The 24,319-nt window shown below is 41.8% G+C and overlaps 3 long non-coding RNA genes across 3 annotated transcripts in view; 2 read left to right on the top strand and 1 right to left on the bottom strand.

Annotated features, from left to right (window-relative positions):
* Nucleotides 1-24,319, top strand: part of LOC123332860 — a 37,929-nt gene that overhangs the window by 7,246 nt on the left and 6,364 nt on the right. The gene's annotated exons all lie outside the window — the stretch shown is intronic.
* LOC123332858 lies at nt 1,541-2,555 on the bottom strand. Its single transcript, XR_006549974.2, has 2 exons — nt 2,190-2,555; nt 1,541-1,707 (listed from the first exon to the last, which is right to left on the bottom strand). It is a non-coding gene; the product is annotated as an uncharacterized LOC123332858 (long non-coding RNA).
* LOC123332859 lies at nt 13,007-15,053 on the top strand. The gene is made up of 3 exons (XR_006549975.2): nt 13,007-13,227; nt 13,985-14,107; nt 14,955-15,053. It is a non-coding gene; the product is annotated as an uncharacterized LOC123332859 (long non-coding RNA).

Here is a 24,319-nt window from a genome sequence, read left to right as displayed (position 1 = left end):
ACTGCTCTTTGAAGAGCAATGAGGCTGTTCTTCCGCAGTACCTCTAGGTGGCAGTGCAGCCCAAGACAACGTTCTCGGTCCTGGCTTCCTCCCCTCCCCCCTCTTTCTGGGCTGGAAGCACAGGTTGGATTGGCACGCAGGGAAAATAATCATTAAAAATAAATGCAATCAAAAGAAGTAGGTTATTATAGTGGCACATTGGAACTGCTTTAGTTAGAAGTCTGTCAGCCTCCCATTAGAAATGTTTGGGAGGAGTTTGCCACTGGGCTGTGAAAATCTGCTAGAGGTTAAAAGAGACACTTGCTGGGCTTTAGCCTTGTAGCCTATTTAATCCAGAGAAGTTTGACTTTAGATGGTTGGGCGGCTTTGAAGTATCGTGGAAAGATGGACAGATGGATTTGCTTTGTTTAAAGCGATTCATAACTGTTTTTGTAACACTGACATGCACTATGACCCGATGACATATGGTGGTTTCACTAGTCATGAGAGAGGGAGCATCCTGAGGAGAATTTCAAGATGAAATTCTGAAAAATACTATTGTTTGAGCAGGGAAATATGATTAGCAGGTTTTGCTTAGTAACACATTTTGATAGCTTTAGTAAGAAACTTCCTCCGGCCCCCCCACCCACCCCCCAAAACACACTTGATATGAAGCCAATTCCCTCCCTCTACCCCTTCTGAAGTCATAGTTTCCTTGGAGTCACCTTCATGAATATTATCATCCCACGTGAGTGAGTCAAGTGTTCTGGGTTATGCTATGATAATAAGCAACCCCCAAGTCAGAGCGATTTACTCCACCAAAGTGTATTTCTAGCCCACACAGCATGACTAACTTGGGCAGCGGGAAACTCTATTGTGAAGCCATCACAAAGTTCTTGTTGTTCAGTCGCTAAGTCGTGTCCGATTCTTTGCGACCCCATGGACTGCAGCACGCCAGGCTTCCCTGTCCTTCACTATCTCCTGGAGTTTGCTCAAACTCATGTCCGTTGAGTCAGTGAAGCTATCCAACCATCTCATCCTCTGCCGCCTTCTTTTCCTTTTGTCTTCAGTCTTTTCCAGCATCAGGGTTTTCTTTTCCAGTGAGTTGGCTTTTAGCAACAGGTGGCCAAAGTATTGGCGCTTCAGCTTCAGCATCAGTCCTTCCAATGAACAAAGCTCTTACTTACCATCTTGTAACTGCACCAGACGGAATGTGTGTTCTTGGGCCCTCTCTCCATGCTCTGCTCTGGATCAGATACACATTATGTCTACCCCTTCTTTGTTACAACTAATTTCATGGCCCCATATAATGGCAAGGGTGTGGGGGGATAATTGGCTGAGCCTCACAGCCTCCAACAGCAGTCGCTTATAGCTCTGCACTTGATGATCTTATGATGCTGTTGGGGATGTTATCTTATTAGTTTTTTAATGCCCTCAACCCTCAACACTACATATATGTTAATTCCTCAAAAACTCACTGTAATTGAATACCTTGATGCACTTTCAGGCCCTCTTCAGGTGCAAGCTATATGGTTTTTCCCTGAGGAGCCTGTTCTTCTTTGCTAGGCAAAATTAATTGCTTCTTCTCTGTGGTTTGGTGGCGCTTTGTGCGTGCTGATGGTTTAGCATTTGTCACAACCTAGTTTGTTGCTACTCTACCTCCTCTGATAGAATGTAGTCTTCTTGATGGCAGGCACTCATTTTTATCCATGTTTGTATTGCTGATACCTGTGAAGACAGAGATGAAAAGAATAAATGGATGGAAAAGGTTATTCTATGAAAAATGATAAAAATAATATTTTTAAGCTCCACATGCTCAACATACTGATTAAGTTTTTAACATATATATGTGTGTGTGTATATATATATATATATATATATATATACACACCTTTTTCAATTCCTACAATAATTCTGTAAGGTAGGTAGTTGAGAAGCCACATTTTACAGCAGTCAAATAACTTTCCAAAATTTCTGAGGTAATAAATGCTGGAGCTGAGATTTGAATCCAGACCTCTTTGATTTCAGAGTTGTACTTCTGAACCGTTATGCTATGCTGACTTCTTTCCTGATTTGTATGTTTTAATAACAAATACATCATTGAAAATATAATTGTGATTGGTTGAAAAATTGACAGTGCAAAGTAGCGTCAATTTGGAGTAAAGCCTCCCACATATGACAAGAGACCTGGATTCTAATATCCCACTTACTGGATGTATGACTTTGGGCAAGGATCTTCATCTGCCTCATCCCAGGTTCCATATCTGTAAACTGAGAGTTAAATTTGGATTATTCATTTTCAACCTTACTGTATATACTGCAGATCTTGTTAAACTGCAGATTCTGATTCAGCAGGGCCAGGGGGTCTGAGATGCTGCAACTCTAAAACTGGTGATGCTATTGTTGCTGGTCCAGGAAGCACATTTTAAACAGCCAGGAGGTACGTGATTGCTAAGGTGTTTTAGTATCTGAGCCTGTGAGTCATCCGAAACTCTTGATTGAACTGCTTCTTAATTTATATAATTGGCACAAAAATACGAAGCAATTGGTTTGGTTATCTTAACATCCAGGTACTTGATCATTCACCCCAACATTCATTCTCTCTTCTTCCAGCAGTAAATCTTCAGAATCTCTGGAGGTTCTCTCCAGTCCTTAACCTGTGCTTCAGGTGCGTTTGGAAGGCACCTGTTTACGATTTTCTGGCCAGAAAACATTAGGTTCAGGGAATGTCACGAGACAGACTGAAAGCCAGTAAAATACAATCAAATGTATGTCTGAGAATTCAAGGATGAGGCAGAGGTGTTTTTTTCCTGGGCTTGATCTTGAAGGACTAGGGCTGTCATGGTCATCTCACCTTATTACCATGTGTGCACAGTAAGGTTACCCACAAAGAGAAAATGGACCTAAAGACATGTAGGGAGAGAAATCAAGTCCTGGGAAGCCTTTTGAGCTTTACTTGTAAAAGTAACTGGGCAGGTTTACCCATACATGGTTAGATACATTTATTAACATGTGTATGTGTGTGTGTGTGTGTGTGTGTGTGTGCACCCTTGCACATGTGTGCCATGTGTAATTACCAGTTAAAGGCCTATCAACTGCGTAGGTTCAATCTCCTCCCATTTAAGGGCCTTAGGCCCTGGGATCTGGGCTCAGCATTAGAGAATGGGCCCAAGGCTGAAGACACCACTAAAAGTCAAGCAGAAAGTACAATAGAGGCATGGATGAAGCAAGGGGACAGAAAATGGGGGGGAGGCCACAGAACCACTAGAGAGTCAAGGCTATAGCCCAAGGGATGAGAATGGGGCCTGCAGAGAGGTGCTGTACTGCTAGCCTCTGGCTGTGGTACCTTCCACAGGGAATCTCGGAACTCTGCATTTGGTGAGGAGGAAGTCAGGAACGGTGCTGGGCCAGGAAGATATAGAATGAGGTTAGTCTGCTTACTCAGCCCTTAAAAACAAAGACATAGACTATGGATTGAAATTCATTTTGGCTAGGAAACTGCTGCTTGCATTGCATGTGTGTGTGTGTGTGTGTGTGTGACTATTTTCCGACAGAAGCAGTAACCTCAAATGGTCCCTTGAGACTGGGCAGCTATTATGGATGTCACAGATGAACTCCTTGTAGGATGGCCGACTTCACTTTGACCTGAGGCAAAGCTATTTAAATTTTATTAGGGAAGCAGGCCAACCACCCTATTAGACCTCTGGGTGATTAAAAGAAAATCATCTTATAAAACATTCCATTATGTAGGTCTGTTAACTGACCATGGCTTCTTGATGAACTTAAAATATCTGATAGGCAGATAGCATAACAGTAACAATCTGTCTGAATCAGACTAAACACACTCAATTTTATGGAATATCATGACATCTGTATTTTCTTATTTATGAGCAACTCTCCTTTTTCCCCCCATCCCCCCAAACATGGTTGCTTCAGCATATTCCAAATCCATGTTCCCGTGATTGTTTTTGTCTTGCTTCAGTAACTCCAGAGCATTTATCCATGTAATAGCATGGTCTTCTGCTCCACTGCTTATATAGCCCTCATGCCTCAGTGAATTTGCTTGATGGGATGCAGACAAAATGCTGCTTAGTATATTTTATGTATCTAAATGAATATTTATAGCAAACAAAGGAGGCAGACATTTTAAAAGAGATATAATCATTTTGAGGCAAATGGCTAATTAAGTTTTATCATATATAATAACTTACATTCTGGGTACCTCTTATTTGCCTTCCAGGACAGTGTATTGTGCCATATTTGACTAAATGATGGAGGCTGACATGTTGGTTTATTAATAAACCAAAACACAACCTAAAAGGAGTTGGTAAGCTCCAGTCTTGGTTTAATTATTCTATAATAGTCATTTACATGTATAAAGATACTATGTGTTTAGGAAATTTGTGATTAGGAAATCAGACAAAAAAATTTATTAAAAGGATGCCCATACTGCGGTACAGACCCACAGAGGAATCTAAGGCAGTTGATAAGAAAGAAAGAGAGAGATTTATACTTGCTGACAAGAAAGGATTTCTAAACACAAAGACAATTTTGTAATAAGTCTATTTAATGTAAGTCTGCTTTTATTAAAATAATAATAGTAAGAATAATGCACGTTTGTCTTATAAAATTGTGAAAGAAGCGGTAACCAACTTATTTTCCAAGAGAAGTAAGATAATGGGTTACTATCTCTTTCTAAGTTACATTTCCATATTATTTTATTGTGGAATTTTTTATAATGAGGAAAAAAAGTAAGTGTTTTCTTTGTTTCCGAACTTAGTGTATATAGAAATAATTCTGGGCTACCATTGGAAATCTGACTACAAAAAGTGAGCTGGTAAGGTAAAATGAAGCAGTTGCTTTCACTGTTTATGGAAGAAAAGAGTATGATAGAAATCCTTGAGTGTCTGGGTTGGCAGGGAACTGAGGGACAGCAAATCTGACTCATCATTTTGGTGATGGGGAAGATGAAAGATTAGTGAGAGAAAGTCTTTTCTGAGCTCAGGCAGGCAGGGCATAAGGAGATACCATGGACGTAGGGTCCCCAGATTCCCATTCCCATCCTTGCTGAACCCACTGGGACTCTCCATTCACCATGTATTGTGAGAATTCATAGATTTTTTTCCATTTTAGGTCTTTGGGGGGAATTAATTTATATATTCACGTAACTTGAGTCATCTGCTTCCTTATGAAACACACACATGATTCATTGGTGGAAGCACTGAAGCTCCTTTCCCCATGACAGAAGCAGAAATTTGGTGATAGGAGAGCTGGAGTGAACTGTGTACCAGTCCACATCTGTGTTGTCTCCAGGAGTTAATACGAATTTCTGTAGGTGAAAGTGACCCTGGAAAGCAGCAAGAGCGCTTTCAGGATAATGTGGTGGGGGAATACTCTGGACGTTGGGTTAAAGTTGGCTTTGTAAAAGCAGTCTTAGGAACTGCTTCCTAGGTTGGGTGTAGGTAGAGAGGTCAGGCTTCAGATCCACAGGCCCACATCCTCCAGAACGTGATGACTTATAATGGAGAACAGCTGTATTTGCAGTTAGACGACTCACTGCCCCCAACCCAGCAACACTGCTGTAGAGAGCTGAGCTGAGCTCGTTGCACCCTTCCACCCACAAAGAATACACTCTTTCTTTGAGACTAACTCTGCAGAAAAGTGAAAGTGAAGTTGCTCAGTCGTGTCTGACTCTTTGCAACCCCATGGAATGTCTGCAGAGGCCTCCATCAATACCAGTGGACTCCAAAGACAGTTCTGTAGGGAGGATATGGGATGGACTCTGTCATTCTGGGGATGAGCAGCAAAGGGGATAGTTTGGTGTGTGCTGAGGGAGGGGGGGTGACATCCCGAGGAAGGCTGATTCTGCAGGAGAAGCTGGGAAAGACTCTGGGGAGAGGGGAAAGTCAGACGTAAGAGGCACATTCTAGGATTATGTGGAGGTGGGGAATGAGGTCTCCCCTCCAAAGATATTTTGTAAAGGGCTGTTATGAAGAGGGTAGAGAAACTAGCATGAGCCATACTGGCTGGTTCACACTCAAGGTGTGACAGTGGCTTGTTGTAACTAGGAAGATGGTGGAAAGCCTGGGACTCTAGAAAGAGAAATTGAGATGGATTGAAAAACTTGTTTGATTTTTCCCTCCTGAAAAATTGATTCTAATACAAGTTTATTAGGAACATTTAGAGTAACTCATTTGCCTCTTGGCCAATTTAACTAATGACCTTATTATTAAAAATATATGATCAAATCATAAATGCAAATAGAGAGGTGGACACAGTTTTCTCTTGGTGAGCATCACTTAGCTCGAATAATATTCTTTGCATAGCATTCTCTATAAATCATTTGTGCTACTATGTACATTTTCTGGAGAGCAATAGTTTAGAGATGATCCATTTTGCAGATGATAAAATGGAGAACTGGAGGCACTGGGGCATTTCCAAAGCCACGGACAAAATTAGTAGTGAAGCTGGGATAGGTATCAAGACTCCTCAGATTGAGGCTGATATCATTTTCTGTTGAACTGTACTACCTAACACTATGTTAGCTAGAATCCTTTCCCTGGCAAATATTTCTCTCCTTCCTCACTCCCTTCACAAACCTGGAAAGGAAATATAGGTCAGCTGAGTGACTGGGTCACCTGGTACTAACATGGAGAGATTGCATAATTTCTTCTCTCCCATCACTGTCAGTAGGATGTACTTCCTTTCTCTTTCTCATTTACTTCTCCCTGGAGAAGGAAACGGCAACCCACTCCGGTATTCTTTGCCTGGGAAATTCCATGAATAGAGGAACCTGGTGGGCTACGTCCATGGGGTTGCAAAGAGTCAGCCACGACAGAGCAACTGAGCACTTCCACCTCTTCACTACTTTCTAACCCCATGAGTCAACCTTCTCCATTTTATAGGGCAGTATTGAGTCCAGCTTAATAATGTATCTTGTAAAAGATCTAGATTTAGATTTAGTTTATCCTTCAGAGGAGAAATAATCACAGAAAACAAGAATATTTCTTTCATTTAGGTCATAGCTTGTCACATCTAGCCCAAGAAACACTAACTGAAATGATTTGTTACATCTTATCTGGGTACTGCAAAAAATTTAGACATTGTTTTGAAACATCATCAAATTGGATCTTTTCTTGATGGAGAGTTGTCATTAATTTATGCAGTTGTCAGGACTAGCAATCAAGCTGCTTCATGTTTGAGTATACACTCTGTGGAGTGCATTCTTTTTTGGGTGTCAAAAGAGTGCAGAATTTAGAAATAATGTAACAACAGAGATGATTTACCCTTCTGTTTATTTTCTCCCTTTTGGGAGAATGTGTTGTTCTAAAAAGGAAGACTGCAGTGCAATCTATTTCATTCCGCTTTGATGGTAACCTTCCCTTGTACAACATGTCAATTTTGAATGATACAAATTCCTTTCCCCCATAAACACAGAGATGGCTGACAAAGCTTTAACTTTACTGAACGTGATGCTATAATTAAGGAAATGTGGACTTTGGAGGTAATCATTAGTTCTTCCTATGAACATCTAGCCTGGGATTTTGCCTCCTACTATGTTTCCTTGTTAATGACAATGTTGGGAGGCTTCCATGTAATTGAAATTGCCCCCTTTGAAGAACTGATGTGTTAAGTGATCATGTAATCTCATGATGAGCTATCAATGGAGAGATGAAGAATTTATATACTGGCACAAAGTGGAAATAGTCATACAGTAAATTTCTGTACCACTCTGCAAGTTCATGTGGTAGAATTAAAGTAGTTAGGCATTACCCTTTGCTGTATACATTAAAAAAAAAAACAAAACTTCTAGATTGTTTTAGGTAGATTATAAATGAATTCCAATCATATTCCATGGATTCAGCCGCTTGGGGTGAAGGACGCTATAGGTCTTGTGCAGGGGTCAAGGCATGGAGTGTATTGCTCAGTTATTTCTGTCACAGTGTTGCATTCCAAGCATATAAGTGTACACACCCAATAACTTCTTTATTCATTCATCCATTGATAGACACTTCAGTTGTTTCCATGTCTTGGCTATTGTTAAATAATGCTGCAATGAATATGGAGGTGAAAATATATTTTTGAGTTAGTGTTTTATTTAGACAAATACCCAGAAGTGGAATTAAGGCAATGGCACCCCACTCCAGTACTCTTGCCTGGAAAATCCCATGGATGGAGGAGCCTGGTGCGCTGCAGTCCATGGGGTTGCTAAGAGTCGGACATGACTGAGCGACTTCACTTTCATTTTTCACCTTCATGCATTGGAGAAGGAAATGGCAACCCACTCCAGTGTTCTTGCCTGGAGAATCCCAGGGACAGGGGAGCCTGGTGGGCTGCCGTCTATGGGGTCACACAGAGTTGGACACGACTGAAGTGATGTAGCATAGCATAGCATAACATATGGTAGTTATATTTTTAAATTTCTAAGGAACCTCTCAACTGTTTTTCATCATGATTGCCCCAATTTATTTTCCCACCAACAATCACAAGGGTTCCCTTTCCTCCACATCTTCACCAGTGTTTGCTATTTCTTGTCTTGTTGATAGTAGCCATTCTAATAGGTTTGCAGTGATGTCTTGTTGTAGCTTTGATTTGCATTTCCCTGATGATTAATGAGGGTGTTTGCTATGATCAGTGCATTTTCTTGGCAAAACTCTATTAGTCTGTGCCCTGCTTCATTCCGTATTTCAAGGCCAAATTTGCCTGTTACTCCAGGTGTTTCTTGACTTCTTACTTTTGCATTCCAGTCCCCTATAATGAAAAGGACATCTTTTTTGGGTGTTAGTTCTAAAAGGTCTTGTAGGTCTTCATAGAGCCATTCAACTTCAGCTTCTTCAGCGTTACTGGTTGGGGCATAGACTTGGATTACTGTGATATTGAATGGTTTGCCTCGAAAACGAACAGAGATCATTCTGTCGTTTTTGAGATTGCATCCAAGTACTGCATTTCGAACTCTTTTGTTGACCACGATGGCTATTCCATTTCTTCTGAGGGATTCCTGCCCGCAGTAGTAGATATAATGGTCATCTAAGTTAAATTCACCCATTCCAGTCCATTTTAGTTCACTGATTCCTAGAATGTCGACGTTCACTCTGGCCATCTCCTGTTTGACCACTTCCAATTTGCCTTGATTCATGGACTTGACATTCTATGTTCCTATGCAATATTGCTCTTTACAGCATCGGACCTTGCTTCTATCACCAGTCACATCCACAACTGGGTATTGTTTTTGCTTTGGCTCCATCCCTTCATTCTTTCTGGAGTTATTTCTCCACTGATCTCCAGTAGCATATTGGGCACCTACTGACCTGGGGAGTTCCTCTTTCAGTATCCTATCATTTTGCCTTTTCATACTGTTCATGGGGTTCTCAAGGCAAGAATACTGAAGTGGTTTGCCATTCTCTTCTCCAGTGGACCACATTCTGCTATGGTTTTTCCAGTGGTCTTGTATGGATGTGAGAGTTGGACTGTGAAGAAAGCTGAGCACCAAAGAATTGATGTTTTTGAACTGTGGTGTTGGAGAAGACTCTTGAGAGTGCCTTGGACTGCATGGAGATCCAACCAGTCCATTCTGAAGGAGATAGGCCCTGGGATTTCTTTGGAAGGAATGATGCTAAAGCTGAAACTCCAGTACTTTGGCCACCTCATGTGAAGAGTTGACTCATTGGAAAAGACTCTGATGCTGGGAGGGATTGGGGGCAGGAGGAGAAGGGGACGACAGAGGATGAGATGGCTGGATGGTATCACTGACTCGATGGACATGAGTCTGAGTGACCTCCGGGAGTTGGTGATGGACAGGGAGGCCTGGCGTGCTGCAATTCACGCGGTTGCAAAGAGTGGGACATGACTGAGCGACTGAACTGAACTGAACTGATGATTAACGATGTTGATGTCCTTCTAGATTACTGATTCAATCTTCTTACTAGTAACTGGTCTATTCACATTTTCTATTTAATCATGATTCTGTCTTGGTAGGTTGTATATTTCTGTGAATTTATCCATTTCTCCTAGGTTGTTCAGTTTGTTGATGTATAATTTTTCATAGCAGCCTCTTATGATCCTTCATATTTATGCTGTATCATTTGTAATATTTCCTTTTTATTTCTGATATTATTTGAGTCCTCTTTTTCTTGGTTAAGTCTAGCTAAAGACTTGTCAATTTCATTTATCTTTTCAAAGAACCAGCTCTAAGTTTGAACTTCTGTACTGTCATTTTGATCTGTATTTCTACTGTAACCTTTGTTATTTCCTTCCTTCTACTAACTTTGACTTTCCTTTGTTCTTTTTCTGCTCCCTTGAGGAGCAAAGTTTGGTTGTTTATTTGAGACTTGTTTCTTGAAGTAGATATTTATTGCTATGAAATTCCCTCTTAGAACTGCATTTGCAACATCCCCCAGATTTTGGTATATTTCCATTTTTGATGTCTGAAGGTATTTTCACATTTTTCTCTTTATTTCTTCTTTGACCCATGGTTTTTTAGTGCTATGTGGTTTAATCTCCACATATTTTTTCCAGCTTTCTTCAGGTAATTAATTCCTAGTTTCATACCATTGTGCTGGAAAAGATCCTTGATATGAATTTAGCCCTCTTAAATTTATTAAGACTTGTTTTTTGACCTAACATATTACCTATCCTAGAAAATGCTTCATGTGTACTTGAGAAGGATGTGTATTCTGTTGCTTTTGGATGGAGTGTTCTGTATGTTAATCTCATTTGATCTCATGTGTCATTTGAGGCTGATGTTTCCTTATTGATTTTCCATGTGGATCATCTATCTATTGATGTAAGTGGGATTTTAAAATACCCTACCATCATATTGCTGTTTGTTTCTCCATTTAGATCTGTTAGTGCTTGCTTTATATATTTAAGTGCTTCTATGTTGACTGCATATATATTTACATATGTTATGTCCTTTTGTTGGATTGACTCTTATCATTATAAAATTCCCGTCCACTCCCTCTACAATACACTTGGCTCTCCTTTGTGAAAACCAGAGAGCTCCCAGGAAAGCAGACCAGATGATGCCTCAAGCTAATCTCAAAGAAGTAGAAGTCTGATCAGGGCTTTTCATTGTCCCAGGATCAGTTCTATCCCAGGATACTGACTACCCACATTCCAGATGGGGATGATGAGGAAATTGTCAAGAAAGATGGTTCTTGTCAGCTGGCCCTGTCATCTTCACCCCTTATTTGGAGATGCTTATCCTGTTGCTCTTTTCCTATTAACTCCATTTCATTAAGGTTTTTTTGCCCCCCTGAGATTTTACCTTGTTCTTGCATTTGTTTCCTCATTTTGCGCGACACTCCGTGTTGGCTTCTATACAGTCGATGAAACAACCACTTCTCCCAGCCCTGAAGGAGTGGCCTCGTGTAGGAGATGAACCTTGTTGTTCAACCCTGCCCCAATGCTTTGTTGTCTCTCAAACCTTTGTGCTTATCCAAGCAGCCTATTATAATTTTAGTAACTCTCCGTAATTGAGGATGCGGCAAGACCTGTCAGTGTTTCTAGGGGGAAGATCTCAGCATCTAGATTCAGACTGTTTAGAAGCCAGACCCCTCAGGCAGTGGCTTTTTAAAATATGAAAATACATACTTTTTTTTTTTTTTTTGGGATCATAAGTGTGTACTCTGCTAGCCAGGTGATCTGGCAGTCACAACAATTGGAGCTCCAAACAACTGTATAAGATCCTTCTGGGAGATACTGGGGAGCTGGAACAGGCAGAAGGAGATTGCCAAGATGGTACCCACAGCCTGCATTGCTTGAGAGCCGCTCCAGAGTCTGCTAGATGTGTGGGGGATCTCACACCTGCCCCTCAGGCCAGAGCTCCAGAACAAGCCAAGAAACCTGAGACTGGTGGGTGGGGGCAGGGTGGCGTCAGTCTGCTGTCCGCACAGTCCCCGGGTTGGCTGCCTTCCAAGAACTGGCTCTTTGCTTTGTCACAATTAGGATCCATGAATGCAAGCACACCGTCCCCTGTCCACCAGAGCCAGGTGATCAAAGAGCATCCCCTAGGCAACAACTGCAAACCTGGGGGCACTGGATGCAAAAGCCAAGGCTGGGGCCAAGTGGAAAGCTCCCCTCCAGGAGACACTGGCTCCCTGGAGCACAGTAGCAGGAAAGCCTGGAGGTAGTGCCTGTCCTCCAAGGTTACAGTCGTAGGGTTACAGTCAGCCCCTGGATGTGTGTTTAATTAGAAGCCTGCCCCTCAGGCCACATCCATGATGATAAGCTAATAGGCCTTCTTCCCAGGGGACTTCCCTGGTAGCTCAGCTGGTAAAGAATCTACCTGCAATGCAGGAGACTCTAGTTTGATTCCTGGGTTGGGAAAATCCCCTGAAGAAGGGATAAGCTACCCATTCCAGTATTCTTGGGCTTCCTTTGTGGCTCAGATGGTAAAGAATCCACCTGCAATGCAGCAAATCTGGGTTCCATGGTTGGGAAGATTCCCCTGGAGGATGGCATGGCAACCCATTCCAGTATTCTTGTTTGGAGAATCCCTATGGACAGAGGAGCCTGGAGGGCTACAGTCCACGGGGTTGCAAAGAGTCAGACATGACTGAATGACTAAGCACTTCTTCCCAGAGACAGGCTTCTGGGTCTGCTACCTCTTGCTGTGCCCTGAGGAGTGGTAGCTACTTAAGAACTCTTTCTCCTTTGGTTACAGTCTTGTGAGACCTACAGGTGAAAGCCCCACTGGCTGCCAGAGGCTGGTGTTATAGATGTGTCCTCTGGTAGCAGCTGCAAAAATTAGGGTATGAGCTCTTTTCTGGGTAATACTGATTATTACAGCCCCACAGGACCAGGAATGCAAGCTCGGTTTGCCTCCAGAGCCAGGTAGTCAAGAGGTACCCACTGCCCCTGGTGGCAGTCACAGAGATCTGGGCACCAGACGCAGGTAAAAGCTCCCTTGATGATGCTGGTGCTCCAGAGCAAAGGGAGAGTGTGAAAATGGCCCCCTCCCCCACCTCCCTCGCTGTAGAGTTCCAGCAGGCTCCTAGAGGTGGGTGTTAATTAGATGCCCGCCCCTCAGGACAACACTCTTATCAGCTGGTGAGTCTCCTTCAGTTAATTCAGGGCTTGATTGGCTGCCTCCTAGCTGGGTCCTGGAGTGGGTAGAGCTGAGCACATGTGCCCTTTAAAAGCATGCTCTCAGGATGCTATAGTCCTGTGGGTCCCAGGATGTGAGCCCTGTTTGCTTTCAAAGTTGGAGCTTTTGGGGGCTCATCTCTCAGGTGCAGGTACTGAAAGGTAAGGTGTCCAATGTGGGGCTCAAAGTTTTTCCTCTTGGGGAGAAATTCTGGGTTTTGAGTTTTCTTCTGGTTGTGGTATGCTGTGCGGGGAGCGGGGTTTATATTAAGACTGTATGTCTGTTTCCATGTGGTTTCTTGTTTGCCACTTAGCCTAACCTTAGGTTTTCTTAAGAGAAAAACTTGTCCGTATGTGGCTCTAAACTCAGTGTGTCTATGGGAGGAGGTCAGTTTGGGATCTTCCTGTGTTGCCATCTTGAACAGTAACTTTTCTAGATGGAATTTTAAAGTGAAAAAGTGAAGTCGCTCAGTCGTGTCTGGCTCTTTGCGACCCCATGGACTGTAGCCTACCAGGCTCCTCTGTCCATGGGATTTTCCAGGCAATAGTACTGAAGTGGATTGCCATTTCCTTCTCCAGGGGATCTTCCCGACCTAGCGATCGAACCCAGGTCTCTCTCATTGTAGACAGACGCTTTACAGTCTGAGCCAGATGGAATTTTAAACACTCTTCAAATCATGCAACAGCTTGCAGTGTACAGGTTTTTAGAGAAAATCATAGGAAATAAACTTTTTAAGTAGCATCAGTGTGAAAAGAATGACCCTGGAGGCATAAAACATTGTCGAGGTTTTTCTAAGTACTCCTTGAGACATTGGGGCCTCAGTGATTGAGATTTGAACTCCTGTGATCTACTTAATACTGACAAGGTTATTCTAAGGGCTTTGTGCTCTCAAACATGAGCAGCATTTCATTACCCTAGATTTCTGCAGAACCTCTGAAATGCCAAGAGTTTGCCTGCTGTTCTAAGTTAGGAGAAATACTGCCTGGTCCAGCAGGTCGGAGGACCTTACCTTTGCACGGGGCCCACTGTGAATGTGAAATGGTAAGTCTTTATAGCCAGAGCATTTGAAATGGCCTTTCAGTTCTTAATTAGTAGATGCTTTCTGTACCACTGACTACCTGGGAGTGACATGAAGGAGAATTTGCCTAGTTTGCAGGGGGGCCTGGGAGAGCCATTATCACTCACAGTGTGTTAGAAATGAAAGATTGAAGAAAAGATGATTAAAGCCCCAGCAGCTGCCTTCACAAATGAACTTCAGGAGTAAAAAGAAGTTTAGTGTAAATGTGGCAAGTCTTCATGCTGGAGCTTGATGAAATTAAAGGCAATGCCAGGTAATATAAACCATTGTTGAATCTTTCTTTTATTAAAACTGGGCTAAAACAAGGAGTAGGAATTTGTCAGGTGCAGTAATTACTTTGGTACTTTACTGATGAAAGCTCTCTTGGGCAAAGCCCTCCTCTCATCTATTTTCCATTTCCTCATAAGTTAGACTTCCAGCTGCTAGAGGAGAATAAATATGAGCTAAGAAGAGGGCAGCTTTGCAGCCTATCTATTTATGAATTAAAATTTTAAGGGTACTGCTGGTGATGTTTTTCTCATTCTTTCAGTTGCCCTGAATGAGAAAATCTCTAGATTATTTGGTCAATTATATTCTTGGGAGAACTGAGAAACATACATGTTTAGTGACCATAGAAACAGGAGGAAAAAACCTCAGACACTTGTTATGTGTAACCCAGGTGCTGCAGCTCAGACAGGAGATGGAAGGAAGATACCGGGCCATTAATGGTGGGATTCTGTTGATGGGCAGGGCCCTGTTCCCTCTCTGTTGTTTGACCTGAGACCAAACTATGGTGGAGGTAATGAAGATAATAGTGACTTCCTTCCAAAGGTCCCATGCACTCACTGCTGCATTCAGTGCCCCGACCCTGCAATAGGCCGCCGCCGACTCACACCTCCACTGGAGACTCCTGGACACTCACAGGCAAGTCTGGGCCAGTCTCTTGTGGGGTCACTACTCCTTTTTCCTGGGTCCTGGTGTGCACAAGGTTTTGTTTGTGTCCTCCAAGAGACTGTTTCCCCAGGTCTGTGTAAATTCTGTAATTAAGTCCCACAGGCCTCCAAAGTCAAATTCTCTGAGAGTTCTCAGTCCCTTTGCTAGATCCCCAGGTTGGGAAATTTGTTGTGGGTCCTAGAACTTTCTTAACAGTGCAAGAACTTCTTTGGTATAATTGTTCTGCAGTTTGTGGGTTGTCTGCTTAGAGGCTGTACGGTGGGGTTAAAGGTCCAAGAGGGCTTATGCCAAAGGCTGTGTGACTAGGTAGTTGCAAAGGTCCGTCTAGTCAAAGCTATGGTTTTTCCAGTAGTCATGTATGGATGTGAGAGTTGGACTATAAAGAGAGCTGAGCACCGAAGCACTGATGCCTTTGAACTGTGGTGTTGGAGAAGACTCTTGAGAGTCCCTTGGACTGCAAGGAGGTCCAACCAGTCCATCCTAAAGGAAATCAGTCCTGAATATTCATTGGAAGGACTGATGCTGTAGCTGAAACTCCAATAATTTGGCCACCTGATGTGAAGAACTGACTCATTTGAAAAGACCCTGATGCTGGGAAAGATTGAAGGTCGGAGGAAAAGGGGTCAACAGAGGATGAGATAGTTGGATGGCATCACCGACTCAATGGACATGAGTTTGAGCAAGCTCCAGGAGATGGTGAAGGACAGGGAAGCCTGGCATGCTGCAGTCCATGGGGTCGCAAAGAGTCGGACACGACTTAGTGACTGAACTGAACTGAATGGTGGGATAAAAGAAACTGGTAAGGAAAAGGTGACGAGTCTGTGAGGTTCTTGCTGATTGTATTGTGGTCTTTGAAACAGGGTAAGTATCACCTAGAAGCTTGTTAGAAATGTAGCATCTGAGGCTTTACCCCAGAGATACTAAGATGGAATCTGTATTTTAATATCAGCAGCTGATTCATATGAACATTTGGGTTTAAGAAGCTCTAGTCTATGCACAGTCCTTGAACTGGGTGCTGTCAAAGCCAGGGAGACCTATACAACCCAGGGGATATTAACAGGTTCTAAGAAGGCATTTAAAGAGGGCATGCCAGTGGAAGGAATTACGCATTCAGTGCTGGTGAAGAGAGCAACAAATAGCTGGAGCAGTAGACAGTCACAGGAAACTTTTATTTTTAAAAATTTTATTGAAGTATAGTTGATAATGTGTTAACTTTTGCTGTACAGCAAAATGAATCAGTTATACATGTACATACATTCATTAAAAAAAATCTTCCATTATTGTTTGTCCCAGGAGATTGGGTAGCGTTCCCCATGCTATACAATAGGAACTTGTTGTTTAATAAATAATAGTTTGCATCTGCTAATTCCAAACTCCCAATCCTTTCCTCCCTCACCCACCTCCTCTGTCTATCTCTCTGTTTCTGTCTCATAGATATGTTCATTTGTGTTGTAGACATGAAATTTTTATAGTTAAGCCAAGAAAGCTCTCTGCTTTAAGGAAGAAATGGCATAATAGTAGGAAAGGAGTTAAGGCTCTTGGCAGTATGTTTACTTGTTATGAAAAAAAGGCACTGGGTGATCCAAGCAAGGGCAGTATGGAAGAGTGTGAGGTGTGGAGCTACCGGAAACAGAAGAGACACTCAGCATCAGGTAATATAACTGGCAAGACGCTCAGCGAGATGTGTGTAGTCCAGGATAAAGATCTGATTCTTATCACTTGTCGCTAATAGCTTATATAGTGAGGTGGAGTTAACAATAAACCTAGACCATGGTCATTGATGTTAATTCTTAATAATTTACTATATATCCTTATCTATTCCCACATATACTTAAATTAACTCTCAAACTCTACATAATTTGTTCATTAATGGGTTTTGCTTCTTTTAAGCATGGGCTTATTTTCCAGCTTTTATACACTGTGACTTGGATCACAGTATCTTAGCCTCAATTGCCTCCGTTTCTTCAGCTGTAAAGTGAGGATAACAGTAATGCTCATCTCATAGGTTTGTTTGAGATTTAAATGAATTAGTACATGTTATTTGCTAAAAAGAGCACCTGACACATAGTTAGGGCTTAATAATTATTTGTTAAGTCTTGAAATAAAAGTATCCATTCAGGTAGTTTAAGCAGAGATAGATAAACCAGGATGATTAACCAGCATTGGCAATCACTCTGCTAGGACAGATCACATCATCAGATATATTAGGTGCTCTAGACCTTAAATATGGGTCTGTCTGTTCTAAGTTGCTTCAGTCACGTCTGACTTTTTGCAACCCAATGGACTGTAGCCCACCAGGCTGCTCGGTCCATGGGATTCTCCAGGCAAGAATACTGGAGTAGTTTACCATTTCCTGCTCCAGAGGATCTTCCCGACCCAGGGATTGGGTCTCTTACGTCTCCTGCATTGGCAGGCAAGTTTTTTTTACCACATGCTGCTGCTGCTGCTAAGTTGCTTCAGTCGTGTCTGACTCTATGCGACCCCATAGACGGCAGCCCACCAGGCTCCCCCGTCCCTGGGATTCTCCAGGCAAGAACACTGGAGTGAGTTGCCATTTCCTTCTCCAATGCATGAAAGTGAAAAGTGAAAGTGAAGTCACTCAGTCATGTCCAACTCTTAGCGACCTCATGGACTGGAGCCTACCAGGCTCCTAAGAACATAAAAGTTAGATAGAATTTTGAGTAGGCATAACTTAAATGTATTTTTATATACCTGAGAAATGAACTCCCTGGAAATGGAAAATCCATTACTTATCTTTGCTTCCAGAAATCTCATCCATTTTCTTGGGTCCCTTTTATTCTTGTTCTCTTTGAAGGCCAAGTCCACACTAGTAGTTCTTGGATAGTGATAGTTGAAGTATTGGGGTTGAATTTCACAGTCCTTAAAAATTGAGGAATTGAACTTAATTTGAAGCTGTATCATGCATCTTGATCGGAATGACAGGAAGACTAGAATACGATTATGATGAGGTAAAGTTGTACAATATTTAGGATCAACTGAATCTCATTAAGAATGAGCTATTTGTGCTTAAAACCAGCTTTAATGAAAAAGTTATTCTCATTACTTTGCAACAGTTTCTTTCTGAAGATTTTCCTCCTCTGTTTCCCCTTTTCCTTTCTTGAGGGGCATTTCTGCGAGGAATGTCAATATGAACACCATTTTTGGTAGGCGATAACAGTAATATCCAAAAGCAATGCATATGAATAGCTCTCCTTGAAGAGGCAGAACAATTATGTAAAGTAAGTTTAACCTGTGTTCTAGACTTGGTATCTGAAAACTTTCCTTCTGGTCATGGCTCTGCTCTGACACTGCTGTCCTCTTGCTCCTCCATGGCTCGGGGTCCCATCTGTGGAATCTGAACTAAAATTTGAATCACATATTCAACCAACTTAAAATTCTAGGTCTCCATGATTAGGACCCTACACAAAAGAATTATGAAAAGCATTTCTAGCCAATTAGTTAAATTTAACCTGGTTTAGGAAAGTTGGGGCTTCCTGGACCACAATGTGGGAGACCTGGGTTTGATCCTTGGGTTGGGAAGATCCCCTGGAGGAGGGCATGGCAACCCACTCTAGTATTCTTGCCTGGAGAATCCCCATGGACAGAGAAACCTGGAGGGCTATAGTGTCCAAGAGTTGGACATGACTGAGCGACTAAGCACACACAGGAGATTTGGGGTCAGGAACCAACATGAGACTACCCTGGGGAGAAATGCAGGTTTTTCCCTGAATATAATACTTTCCTTGGCTAAAAGTAATTTCTGAGAATAATTTCTTTTCCTGATTTTCCTTCAGTCCAGGGCCATGTTGTTTGGCCTCTTTGTAGTAATGTATTTTTATATTTCAAACTGACTTTCTTGCATCTATTCTCTCTCTACCATTGAAGATGCTGTTGACAGTCTATACAAACCAGGAGAAAGAGGTCTTTGAGATGCTAAAGCATTACACTTGGAGTACTTTGGCCCAGGTGCCCTAGGTTTGGCAAGAAGGATGTGGCAAAGTTGCAGGGAAGTCCTGAGCCAGCAGGGATTACTGTAACTGAATTCCTGGGCAGCCCCTTGCTGCTTTCTGACCCAGGCACACATCTTTGTCTTTTTTCCTATTTTCTTTCTGGCTTCCATAAATAATCTGCAGAGTGTCCACAGTTGGCAAGCAGAAAATCAATTGGCGCTTATATCTTCTCTAATTAATTTCTCATTGTCAAGCACTCACAGGGCCTTGGCAGGAAATAAACTAACTCTTCTACCTGTTTTGACAAAACAAAGAGATTCAGGGTGGAAAAAACAGGTAAAATTGTATAGCTGAACTTCCTTTTGTGTATCTGTAGAGTACAGTGTCTTCCAAAATTACAAATTATTAATGTAAACAATAGTTTAATATGTTATCTTTTTTGAGCTCTACTGCTTTTTAAAAGCTACATTTTAGTGTTATATGACACAGACTATGGGTATTATAAGTAAATAGATAGTGATGACAAAATAAAATCATAAAGTACTTGAGAATTCCTAAGCCTTTGAAACATGTGTATGAAAAGCCTAGTGGACATATATATTAGGTGCTCAAGAAATATTTAATGGATGAAAGGAATGTCCCCAAACAGTTCTTATTTGTGTTTCTACCTACCAACAGCTTAGGAGATAATCTGTTTTATACTTATGCCGTTCAATTCTGTTCCATTTTTAAAAAGTTTAAGTAATATATTCTTACTGCACACCTATCAGAATGGCTAAAATTAAAATATTGAAAGTACCAAATGCTGATGAGAATGTAGAGCAATAGGGACTGTAATCCATTATTGATGAAAATGGGGAATTGTCTAGCAACTCTAGAAAATGGCCTGGCATTTTTCTATGAAGGATACACACTTACAAGACTCAGCAAGTGTACTCCTAGGTGTTTGCCCAAGAGGAATGAAAATTTGTGTTCATACAAAAACTCTACACAAATGTTTACAGTAGCTGTATTCATAATCGCCCCAAACTAGAAACAGCCTAAATGTGCTTTAACTGCTGCATTCATGGAATAGAATACTACTCAGTAATATAAAGGAACATATTTTTGATGCATGTAATTAATTGTGCAATTGCAAAGGCACTCTGTAGAATGAAAGAAGCCAACATCAGAAGGCTACATACAGCATGATGTTCTCAAGGAGTCAGAACTACAGTTAACCCTTGAACAATATGGGATTAGGGGTGCCAACCACCCCCTCCCAGTTGAAATCAGAATATAACTATAGTCAGCCCTTCTCACCCGTGGTTTTGCATCTGCAGATTCAAGCAAACTTGTGTAGTGCTCCAGTATTTACTATAAAATAATTCATCTGTAAGTGGACCGCATGTATAATCTGAACCTGTGTAGTTCAAACTGTAACTGCTGTGGGGTCAGCTGTAGAGTAATGGAGAGTAGGTCAGTGGTTGCCAGGGGTTTGAGGCGGGGAGAGCAATGGGGAGGTTTTGGGTGTAATGAAACTGTTCTGTATCCTGATTGTGCTGGTGGTTACATGAACCCATGCATGTGCTACAATTCATAAAACTGTAACTCAAAAAAGAGCCAGTTTTAAAGTGAAAAACACATTCTTATTGAAGACTATTAAACGATAGGGAAATGTGAAAGTAAAATGGGGAGTCTTCACTCCTTACCTCCCTAACTCAATCCAGAGCTCTTTTTAGAGCCCTCTCTGCAATTCTGCAGGCTGAGAGCTGCTGGGAAGTACGTCACCTCAGGAGCCACATGACCTTGATTTGTGTCCCAGCCCCTTCATTTACTCAACTGTTGCTTTGTGACCTTGAGCAAATTACTTAACCTCTCTGTTTCTCATTTTCCTTATGTACAAAATGGTGCTTATCACAATCTGGTAGGCATTTACATGACAAGCACTTAGGCATTTTCTATTTTTACTGTAGGAACATGTGACATGCACTCATGCTACGCTAAGTCACTTCAGTCGTGTCCGACTCTGTGCGACCCCATAGACGGCAGCCCACCAGGCTCCCCCGTCCCTGAGATTCTCCAGGCAAGAACACTGGAGTGGGTTGCCATTTCCTTCTCCAATGCATGAAAGTGAAAAGCATGCACTCATAGGTTTGTGTTATTTGTATCATTTTGATGCCTCTCTTGTTCATGTGAAATTACATTACCACCTTTCCATGTCAGTATGTGAAGGTCTTCCCTACTTCTATGAATGCCAAATGCTGCACAGTAGTAGTCTATCATATGTATGAATTAACATATATTTAATATTGCATATTTATAAATATATTTAATGCATTAATATTAGGTTTAAAGTTATATATTCTTTTTAAGGGCTTCCGTGGTGGCTCGGACAGTAAAGAATCTGCCTATGATGTGGGAGACCCAGTTAGGATACCTGAGTTGGGAAGATACCCTGGAGAGGGAAATAATATTTTCACTGATGAAGGCACTCTTTTTTTAACTGCAACTGGTTTATTACTTTAAAAAACTTTTCTCCACCAATCTGATCCCAGTGTGGTTGCAATCTCCTAGGATTTATTCAGAGTTCATTGCTGGTGCCCTTTCCTCCCTTCCCATCCGTTTATTCCTCTTTCTCCTTTAAAAAATCTTTTCCATAAGTTCTGTGGGCTTTTGGGGAGGCATTGGGAGTGAGATGTGGTTTCAGTTCACCATCACGAACCAGAAGCTCTTACCCTGCTAACCTCCTTTCTTAAACCATCCTGCAAGTCAGGGGAAGTACTGAGGCAGAAGATTCCAATGGTTAGGGAAGAAAGGAAACTCAAGCTGGAAAATTTGAGCGTGAATTCTGCTTACCCATCCATTAGCTGGCTGAAGGTGGGCATTCACTTTATATTCTCTGGTTCTTAATTTCTTCAGCTGTGAAATGATAACCTTTAAACTGGATGAACTCTAAAATTCTATGTTATGTCCATTTACAAAATGATGACACTGTGGCTCACAGAAATCAAATGATTTGCCGGCGGTCATCCAGGAAGTAAAATGTAGGCTTGAGTCTTGAACATATATCTTTGGATTTCAAGTCACTTCACCCTGAGCAGTGCCACTTCAGAAGCTGAGAATGACGGGGACACCTCTCTCTCAGTGCCATTTCCTACCACGTGTGGATGTGGGCATGTGTCCACACACAGAAGCTGTCCCAGGAGGTGGCCTTGTGGCCCAGCTTGGGTTGGCCCAGCACCGAGGAGCTACCCTGTACAGATGGTGGGGCGGCTGCTTGCACAGTGGTCGGGCCTCCCAGTGCTGGAGAGCGTGGCTGAGCTCATTCTGAAGTCGCTCTGACAACATTCCTCTCCTGGCAGCCATGTACTCTCTCCTCCAGTCCTGTGCAAGCAAATGGCTTTGCAGCAGCTTTGCCCAGTCCCCGTGTAAGTGAGGCCCACGCATCAGGCCTATGCATTTGTGTACATTTCTCTTACTTGAATCTTTCCACAAAGTCTTTTTCAGACTTCATTTCCTCCTTCCCTCCCATGGATTTCCCTTTGGGTTGTTTGAGTAGTTTTTCTTTTTAGTCAATGTCAGGATTATTTATTTTTTTTAAATTCCCAACAAAATCCCACAACTCCTCTGAACACACAAAGAAGCAAACAGGAATTCAAACCAACAAAGACTTGCCTCCTACCAATGCATGAAAAGTGCTTCTTCAGCACTATCACATCAACTTCTAATTAGGGGATAGTTTGCTTGTTTCTTACATGGTTTAAGAATCAAGCATGAGTCTATTTCCACATGCCTTGAATTTCTTTTGAATATGAGATTCTGGAATTTTTTTTTCTAACTTAAAAATTTTTTATTTGGCTGCACAGGGTCTTAGTTTTGGCCTGTGGGATCTAGTTCCCTGAGCAGGGATCAAACCTGGGCCTCCTGCATTGGGAGCTCAGAGTCTTAGCCACTGTACCCCTAGGGAAGTCCCTGAGCTTTTGGAATTCTGATTTGTAGCTTCATTCTTTCTGGTCTACTTCTCCATTTTCTGGTTTTGTCACTTTCCTAAGTCTTATACAGTTACACCCTCTGGGCAACCTTTTGGTTACTCCAGACCAGCTGGTCTCAACTCTGGCCAGATATAGAATGACTTGGGGGTTTAATTCATGTTTGTTGGATTCTAGATGTATATATATTTAAACATACCTCAAGTGACTTGTACATAAAGAGAAGTAAGAAATGGATAGCATTTGTACATGGAATCACCTCCTTCCTTTCTCTACCTAGCTAATCTAGCCTTTTCCTCTTTCAGGCATTCTCCGATTGAAAATAGGAGTTTCCACTGTGTGGTGGTTGGCTTTCAAGACTTTGATATGACAATGCATTTATCACCCTGGTATTGTAGTATCCACCCTCCAGGCTTATAGACACTCTTAGAAGTCACAAGATGAACACGAGATACAGCACAATTTTTTGCTTGCTTTTTATTTTCTCTATATCACTTTTTCATTTATAGTTTTGAAGAAGTAGATGAATTATGTAGGATTTTTAGACTCCTCAGTAAAATGAGAAGGGGAAATGGAGCTCTAGTTTGCATAAATTTGTATAGCAAGAAAGTATGCATATTTCAGAATATGTGATATCAGTATTTGAAATGTTTTTGAGTCTAGTTCTTTTTCAAATACTTCAGGGTATCCTGGCTCTAAAGACACAAGGTATTTTGCACAGGTTGTGTGTTTAAGCTTGCAGGAAGAGAGTCATAAAGCACACCTTCCATGTCCACCTTCTGTTGGGTATTGAGAAAACTCTTTCCCTTCATCTAAGCACCTGTGTTGAATTTGGTAGCTGTGGTGTTTGGACTGATTCAGCAGTAATTAATCTCCAGGCTAATTAGGAGCTCTGTTGTCATTTTGCTAGATGTAATTAAACTGCATAGCTGGAGAAAGTTGGGGAGCTACGGTTTCCAAGAAAACTCTTCCCTGTAACTTGGCAAGGAGCTCAAGAGTGACAACATAATCAGCCAATTAAATATAAGCTGGAAGCCTGATGTCCTTCAGGATGAGTTTACAGGAAGAAGACAAATGTGTGTTCACAAGAGGCACCTGCTGTTTTACTGCTGCCTTTTTGGAAAGTGCTTGGAGTATTCTAGAGGTTTTCCCTCATTAATCCTTCTTATGGCTCTATTAAACAGGAAGCAGAACAAACATTTTAGTCCCTTTCAAACAGAAGAGATGGTTAATATCATGAAGGTCAACGATTGTTGTCAAGGAGCATAGTGACCATGGGTTAGAAGAAATTTCAATAGTGTATTTCCCTTAAAAATGTGAT

Source organism: Bubalus bubalis, chromosome 3 (genome assembly GCF_019923935.1).
Source record: "Bubalus bubalis isolate 160015118507 breed Murrah chromosome 3, NDDB_SH_1, whole genome shotgun sequence".
In the NCBI taxonomy this organism is placed as follows: Eukaryota; Metazoa; Chordata; class Mammalia; order Artiodactyla; family Bovidae; genus Bubalus; species Bubalus bubalis.
Note: the sequence above shows the minus strand (reverse complement) of the source record. Positions and strands in the feature narration are given on the sequence as shown.